Source organism: Cavia porcellus, unplaced genomic scaffold (assembly GCF_034190915.1).
Source record: "Cavia porcellus strain 051 isolate PalLab524CR breed Dunkin Hartley unplaced genomic scaffold, mCavPor4.1 scaffold_23, whole genome shotgun sequence".
In the NCBI taxonomy this organism is placed as follows: domain Eukaryota; kingdom Metazoa; phylum Chordata; class Mammalia; order Rodentia; family Caviidae; genus Cavia; species Cavia porcellus.
The window spans coordinates 38,412,619-38,422,029 of NW_026947506.1; positions in this window are offsets into that span (position 1 = coordinate 38,412,619).

Genomic DNA, 9,411 nt, shown 5'->3' on the forward strand with positions numbered 1-9,411 from the left:
AATATGATCACTCTGTACTGCAAACAAATACTAATAAACCAGGTAGAATTAAACTATGTGTATATTCCAAATGATAGGCAAAATCAAAGTGTATTACCTCACCTATCATAATAAAATTGTATGATTAAAAGAGTTCTACAAGTGGCTTCAGGTTTATCTCAGTGGCCTAAATGCCTTCCTGACAAGTGTGAAGTTGTGAGTTTGATCCTGTTACAAAAAAAAGAGTTCTACATAATCCATGACTATGGTGACTGGTTTTATTGAAGAGTTTGAGGAGTGTTGGTAATAAGGGTTCCTTTAATTTCTTGTAGAATTCTGCAGTGAATCCATCTGGACCTGGGCTTTTCTTTATCAGTAAGGATTTAATTACATTTTCAATTTTATTAATTGAATTGGGTCATTCAGCAGTTTTACATCTTCTTGTTCCAGCTTTGATAACTGATATGTTTGTAGGGATCTCTCCATTTCTTCTGTATCATCAAACTTTTTTGAAGTAGGTATTGATGATCTTCTGTATTTCCACAGGGTCTGTAGTGATTCCACCCTTTTCATTTCTTATTACATGAATTTGAGTGTTTTTCTTTCCTTTTGCAAATATGTTTGGATAGGAGTTTATCAATTTTATTTATTCTTTAAAAAAACAACTCTTCCCTGGGAAAATAAGTCCAGGAGAGATATATACAGAAGAGATCCAGTGCAGCAATCATGCCATATCAGCCACAGCATCAGTGGACATAAAGAAATATCTTAGTGACCTCATAGATGAACTTAAAACTGAAATCCTAATCCAAGTAAGGCAAGAATAATAAAAGAAATGCTAAGCCTCTCTCAAGAAGACACAAATGGAAGAATGGAGGAACCGAGAAAAAGAAGAGAATCCTTTGATGAAGAATATAAATAAAATCTAGAATTCATGAAACAGATCCAAAGAGATCACCAGGAAATTAAAAACTCCATTGAAAGTTGGCAAAATGCCTTGACAGAAACTGAAGTTAGCCTTTCAACATTTGAAGATAGATTTGCAATTTGTGATCATAAAAGAAAAGACCTCTTAAAAATAACAAGGAACCAGGAAATAACAATAAAAAGGCTATAAGATTACAAGAGGATATATAACTTAAGAATAAAAAATGTGAGCAAAGAAGTAAGAGTAAGTACAAATGAATTACAAAGGCTATTCACAGAAATAAGGAAAATTTCCCAAGCATAGCAAAAGGAAATGATATCCAGATAAATGAGGCATACGGCCAACTACAACCAAAACAGATATACACCCAGACATAAAAATCAAGATCCCAGAAATTCACCACAAGAAGAGAATACTGAAAATGGTCAGAGAAAAAAAAACCAGATTACCTATAAAGGAAAACCCATCAAAATAATGACAGACTTCTCAACATAAACTATCAAATAAAGAAGAGCTTGGAGTGAAGTAGTCCAAGCCCCAAAAGAATATAACATCCAACCCAGATTGATGTACCTGGAAAAACTCTCTCAAAATTTAGGGGGAAACAAGATGTTTCCAAGACAAGGAGGAATTGTGGGAGTTCATGACCACCAATCCAAGCCTGCAAAAAACACTGAAGGACTTCCAGAGAGATAGAAAAAATACCAAGATTCCAACAACAGTGGCAGAGAGACCTCAGTGAATGGGGTAGACAGTGGAATGAAGGAGAAAAGTGGACAAATAATAGCAGAAAAATAGAATAGCAAAGATGAGACAGAGAAGGTTGGCTACAATCTCTAATATAGATGGCCTTGATACACTAACAAGAAGAAACACAGGCAGAGTAGATCAAGAGATAGGCTCCATCGAGATGCTCTGAATAGGAAATATACTCAACCTGAAAGAGGATTAATAAACTGAAAGTCAAAGATGAGAATATGATGCTCTATGTGACAGGGAACCAGAGAGAAATAGGGACAACTCATCCGGCAGCTGCAGATAGATTGAAAAGTCATGACACTTCTGTGCAGTGGAGAACTACTCAACTGGAAGGAAGGATAACCTTGAGGTTTTATTAGGTAAATGAATGCAGCTCAAGATCAAGCTAAGGGATAAAAAGGTTCAGCACCACTTAGGTAGATAACTGGATGCTCCCCTAATCTAAAAACTAAAGGAGTTAGTGGGACCCAAAATGTACAAAGCGCCCTCAGAAAGGGAAAGGGGAGGAATTGTCTAAATAAGGAGGGCAGAGGACATTGTTAATAGTGTATTAGGATTAAAAGCCACATTAGTCTTATTGCTCTGTTTAGTTTAATTTTATTTTGTTCCAGTCTATCTACTCATACTAGATTTGATGGCACAGACAGCTATCCCAAAAATAGCAAGATATACCTTGTTAACTATCCTCAATTTTCTATTAGCTTAAACTGAAGCCCTGTGTTATTTACACTGTCTCACTATGACTGAGCTTTTTTGAATCTGACTTGTTAGACTGCTGTTTTTTCTTTTTTTAATTTTCAAAAAAGTATTAAGATAAAAGAGTACATAACAAAACAGATCAGAACAGAAAAATTTAAGTAACATAGTGTTTCACCACAAGACAATCATACATAACAGTAGTTACAATAGTGTCTCTTTCCTTGAAATATTTGAGTATACCTTCGTATACTATAGTATCAAATATAACAAGACAGTGTAAAATGATTCAAGAGAATGAAAATATTACAGGGTATTCAGAACCAACTAACAGAGAAGGAACAATGGTTACTATATTATCTCCTAGTCTATAAAATTTGTTTATACTATCACATATAATAATATCCAATAATATACAACGTGATAAAACCGATAGAGATAGAAGAATGAAAACTTGGTAGGACTTCAAAACAAGATGATATTAATTCATCACTAGTTATTATAATGTTTTGTTTTCTTCAAAATAGCTGTTCATATCATCACAGAAAATAAAATCAAACAACCCAGAATAAAACCATTCCAACTAGTGAATGAAAACATTATAAGGCTTCAATGCAATATGATGGGGACTCATGATTACCACATAATTTTATGTATTCGTACCATTTCTTATGCTAGGGAAATTATTCGGTATTTATACATGTGAGTTTGATTTATTTCATTTAGGAGTATGGTCTCAAGTTGTGTCGATTTATTTATAACTATCTCAATGTGATCATTCTTTATAGCTGAGTAGTACTCCACTGTATAAAAATATCACACCTTTTTTATCCAGTCTTCAGTTGATGGACACTTAGGTTGTTTCCAAGATGTGGCTATTACAAATTGTGCTGCTATAAACATGGGTGTACATATATCACTGTGGAATGATGCTTTCAGTTCTTCTGTGAATATGCCTAAAAGTGGGATAGGTGGAACAAATGGGGACTTCCAATCCCAGCTTTTTGAGAAATCTCCAGACTGATCTCCACAATGGTTACACCAGTCTACACTCCCACCAACAGTGCAGGAGAGTTCCCTTTTCCCCACATTCTCGCCAGCATTTGTTGTTGGTAGTTTTCTTGATCCTGGCCATTATTTTAGGAATGAGATGGAATCTCACTGTGGTTTTAATTTGCATTTATCTAATGAGTAATGATGATGAACATTTTTTCATGTACTTATTTGCCATTTGTATTTCTTCATCTGAGAAGTGTGTATTTACCTCAGTTGCCCAATTTTGGATCGGGTCTTTGAATTTCAGGGCTCTGATTTTTTTTAATTCTTTTATGTTTTAGACAGAATTCCTTTGTCTGAGGGACAGTTCACTATGATTTTTTCCGAGTTTGTGGGTTTTCTTTTCACTATGCTGGAGATTTCTTTTGACATGCAGAAACTTGCATGATCACTTCAAAAACCAGTGGATATTTAGCCTGTTTTGGATTATTTAATTTCAATATGTGTGAAGATAGGAACAGCTATTTTGAAGAGAATGAGAGACATTATGTTAACCTTTGTTGACTTTCCTATTGTCTCATTTTGGAGGCCAATAATGTTTTCATTCTTTTTCTTTGATCAGTGTTATACTGTTTTGTCTTGTTTGACTTCATTGTGTGTCAAGATATGGACAACTAATTCAAAGAAAACAGATACATTATGGTAGCCACTGTTGATTTCGTGTTTCCTGCATTGAAATCCTGCATTATTTGCATTGTTTTGTTCTGCTATGCATTGTTCTGCTTTGCTTTGTTTTGTTTTATTCTCTTTAAAATTAAAAATTAAAAATGGTGGATAGGTTGTAGCATACAGGAAGTAAAAATCAGTACATAATACAGGAAAAATGTTACAATTCTTGACATATATATATATATATATCCATAAAGACATATATTTTTAAATAGGTTTATCATAAATCACTAGGACAGTGGATGGGCATATTTTTCTTTTTGTATGATATAAACTATATATTTCTGGCCATAATTATCAGTTTGTAACTATAAAAAATCTAAAAATAAAAACACATGTAAGCAAATGAAGGTAGAATCACATGTATGTCACTTATAGTAGAAGGCATCATCAAACGTTTAGACAGCCTGGTTCAGACTAGTTTCCCTTTCCCAGGCCCCTGTACCTTTGAGGACAAAACTCCTTAGGCTCTAACCAATCCTCTGGGTCTTGGTAAAGAACAAACGATGGTACCATCACCACTGTCCCTTTGGGAATGAACACTCCCTTGACTTGAACATCTTTTTTACAGACTCTCTCAACTCTGTTAGCAACTAAGTATAACTTGAGAGTTTCATTGACCACCATGTCCAGGTATTCCATCTCTACCAGGGCATCAAAAGGAGGAAGTGCTGAGGAAGAATGATACTTTGACAAACTGAGACTTGGAGTTTATGTTGGACTCAGCTATGTATAACTACTGGAATTTTTGGAGGTCTATAATGTAACTGACACTGGTAAAGGACCTTGGGATTTATAAATGATCTTAGTGGCTATCGTGCCTTTTATGCTGCTCATTGTGTGGATTACAAATATTGGAGATAAAGCTGAAATCCTCAGCTTTATCATGGTCTGCTTTACCTTTCTCATGTGAACAAATATGAGAAAACTACAACCATTATTCTCAGATAAAATGTGCCAAATTCACTGTCATCTTTCAAAAGAGAGGTCACATATCATTGTTAAGAAAGTCTAACATAAAAGAAAACCAAGTCTGCTATTTTACATGAGGCTTTTCTCTTGAGGACTCCTGCTTTGAAACACATAATACATCAGAAATGCTACATTAAAATTAACACGATATAAACAATTTGGGAGAAACTAGTACCTTGTATCTCATTTTGGCAAAAGAACATTTCTGTTGTTTACTAACAGGACACACAATTTCAGTTCTAGTGAAAGATCTAAGGAGGATAGGGAACCACACCTCTCCCCATCCTTTTTGCTAGACCAGCCTCCTGATTGTTGATTAAAGGTTCTATTGTGAGCTCTGAAAAAAGCCTTTTGTGTTCACTTTATTTCCAGACCAGCCACATCATCCCCAGAGGCCAAATGGCATCATAAACCACAGTTCTCCAATTTGGGCAAAGATCTGAACTCGATGTGAGCACTGTTACTATTGTTCAGTGTGCTTAGGAAGGGCTGTATGGCACAGGTCGAGAGGAACCAGAAATGATGGCTCATCCCTTAGCTTTCTCCCTCCTAACTCTATGACTGATGTGTAAGGACCTGAGACCAGAAATGAGTCACTATTCCCAGCCCATCCAAAGCCCTCCACCTTCAGCTGATGGCCAGGCCATAGCACATCTAGTGATATCAGCATGATAACTTATGCAGGAAACTTTCTAATAAATGCTCATTGTTACATACCTAAAAGCCCAAATTCAATCCTTTATCCTGTCTAAATGCTGTAATATATATCCAGGTTGCCAACTTATCAAAATAATGCTGATACTGTTTTTTTATGAATACACTGCATATGGTTTTCATGTACAAAATCTTAACAGAGTTTTCCATTGGTCAAATAATGTATTAATCTCATTCTCATACATTATCAAAACATTAGAGATAATTATGTAACAAAATGTCCACTACTCCCTTGTGGCAGTTCAGGTTACTTCTTCAGAAGTGGGACTGTTACAGGCAACTGAATTAGATAGAAATATTATAGGCAGTTAGACAGAGCTGGGCTCTTGAAGGAGCCAGTGCAGAAAACCAGATATCTAGCAACTGTGGAGGAAACAGATACCTCCAACTGTAAGCCAGATCACAAGGCAAAAGATTAAACAAATACACTCACATCATGAATTGATATTCTGAATAGATATCTATCACACTAAGAAAGCCAGGAGTCACCATCTCAACCTCTTACTGGAGGAGTCACTGTTCTGTATTTATGCATGTTTTCTATGTGACCCTTTCCCTATTTGTCCCTGATTTAATCAATTTTACCCACACAATTCATCTTATTGGTTGCTCATAGTTCTGTCCCATCCCATGCACACCTTGCACTTTGGACTTGCCTCACCTTGTGATTTTGCTCTATAAAAGTCCCCAGAAAAGATAGTCTTTGGTAATGCATTTGAGACTCATTCTCTCTCTCTCTCTCTCTCTCTCTCTCTCTCTCTCTCTCTCTCTCTCTCTTGTGTGTGTGTGTGTGTCTCTCTCTCTCTGTCTCTATCTATCTATCTATCTATCTATCTATCTATCTATCTATCTATCTATCTATGTCTCTCTCTCTGTCTCAGGGGGAAGCTTTCTTTCTTTCAATCAATATATTATGATTTTACAAAATATCGCAGTCCATATACCAGCAGAATTATCTGGGATCTCATTAAAACCACAGAATGCAACCAACAAATGAATAAAACATGAAAATGTTGAATATAAAGAAAAGGAGTATTAGCCATACAGAAGAATAATATGGTGTCATTTTCATAGAAATCAGTGAATGAAGAAACCATCATATTTAGTGAAACTTGCCAGACTCACAAACTTAAATATCACATGATTTCTTGTAATGAGAAGCCTAAAAATAGATTAATGAAAAAGGAATTAAAATAAAGAAAAGACAAATGAAAACCAGAAGGTAAACTTCTGGAAATAGATAAGGGATCAAATTGGATGGAAGAGGAAGAGGAGAAGAGAGTAAGAGAATAGAAATTGATCAAGATAGGTTAAATACACATATCAACTTCCTAAAACAAACTACTTCATCATGCAGTATTAACATGAACTATCTATGGATCTTTGTCCTACTCTAGTGGAAAATTGCATTAGACCAGAGTAGGACAAAGATCCATAGATAGTGTTTTTGGTGAATGTTGCCTCTATCTGAACAATGCACACCGGACTGTATGGCCAGGTAGAGGTTCTTATTCATTGAGTCTGGATGAGGCTAAGAATCAGCACTTGTTCTGATGCATGTGACAAAAGACCCGGATGGCTTCTTTCTTTTTTATTTAAGGAGAAAAAGAAAAAAACAGAAAAAGGGTACAAGCAATACAAAATTTAAAAAAAAAACCACTAAGAAATCACTTGTTAATAGATTACATATTCTCATCATAGAAATACTTGTTCAAGTTACAAAGCATACAAAGTGGACATTCAAACAGTGAGACTTCAAACAGTTGTGTTCAATGATCCAACCAAAAACATTAATATGGGCATCTATTTAATACCCCTAAACAAACTTGCAGTTGTATCCTTTGGAGCACTTTCTTTCCCTCTCTTTTTTTACAACAAAATTTACACATTTTGGGTTTTATTACTCCTTAGTTCTTACTTTTTTTTGGAAGAGACTAAAGTCAAATATGGCAAAACAAAGCTGTCAGTCAAAACCAAGGATAGACATAGCACATGATGTAAAAACAGAGTACAAAGTTATCAACAATGGTTACTATAATGCCTCTTGCTTCCTTAAAAAGAATTGTCTATCTCATTAGGTATTATAAAGTTGAACAAAAGAGTAGAGAACAAGACCAATAAAACCTAAACCTTGTAAACATTACAGGACTTCAAAGAAGATAATAGTTAAACCAGAATGGGCAGCATAGTAAATCTTATTGACTTCCAAGTGGTTGCCTATACCCTCAAACTTAATACTATCATACAGAATGGAACAGAGTCTAATCAGTCAAACAAGATAGTGGGAGCATTACAGGACTTCAAATCAAGTTAATAGGAAATCAAAAAGGTCTAATAATCCTGCTATTTTTTCCCTTAATTAAAAAAATCATAAAAAATAACATAAATAAATTTTTTAATGAATACGGGAGAGATTGACATAAAAGAGGACATAACAACATAACAATACAGGTCAAAGCATGAAAGTTTAAGCAATCTAGAGCTTCACCACCAAATAACCTGACATAATAGTAGTTACCATAGTGTCTTTTCCTTGAAATATTTTCATATAACTTCATATACTATAGCTTCAAACATATCAAGTCAGTGTAAAGCCATTCAAGTGGATGAAGGCATCGTATGGTATTTAGAACCAGCTAACAGAAAACGAACACGGTTTCTATATTATTTTTTTGCCTATAACAATTTTTGTTTATACTATCACATATAATAAAATCCAGCAAGATACATCATGGTAAAACCAATGGAGACAGAAGAGCCATTGTTTGGTGGGGCTTCAAAACAAGATGATAGTAAATCAGCACTAGGTATTATGTTGACTTTTTTCTTCAAAATAGCTGTTCATTTCATCACAGGCAATAATAGCAAGCAGCCCAGAATAAAGCCATTCCAATTAGTAAGTGAAAACTTTATAAGGCTTCAAGGCCACATAATGGGGAATCATGATTAGCACATACTTTTATATATTTGAATCATATTTACATTAGGGAAACTATTCGGTATTCACACATGCAAGATTGATTTATTTCACTTATGAGTATGGTCTCAAGCTGCGCCCATTTATTGATAATTATCTCAATGTGAACCTTCTTTATGGCTGTTTAATATTCCATTGTATAGAAATAGCACAACTTATTTATCTGTTCCTCAGTTGATGGGCACTTGGGTTGTTTCCAAGATCTGGCGATTACAAATTGTGCTGCTATAAACATAGGTGCACATATATCATTGTGGTATGATGCTTTCAGTTCTTCTGGAAATATGCCTAAAAGTGGAATAGCTGGAACAAATGGGACTTCCAATCCCAGCTTTTGACAAGTCTCCAGACTGACCTCCACAAAGGTTGTACCAGTCTACACTCCCACCAACAGTGTAGGAGACTTCCTTTTTCCCACAACCTCTTCAGCATTTGTTGTTGTTGGTTTTCTTGATCCTGGCCATTCTTTCAGGAGTGAGATGGTATCTCAGTGTGGTTTTAATTTGCATTTCTCTAATGACCAGTGATGGTGAACATTTTTTCATGTATTTATTTGCCATTTATAGTTCTTCATCTGAGAAGTGTGTATTCATCTCAGATGCCCATTTATGGATGGGATCTTTGAATTTTGGGGGTCTGAGTATTTTTTAATTCCTTATAT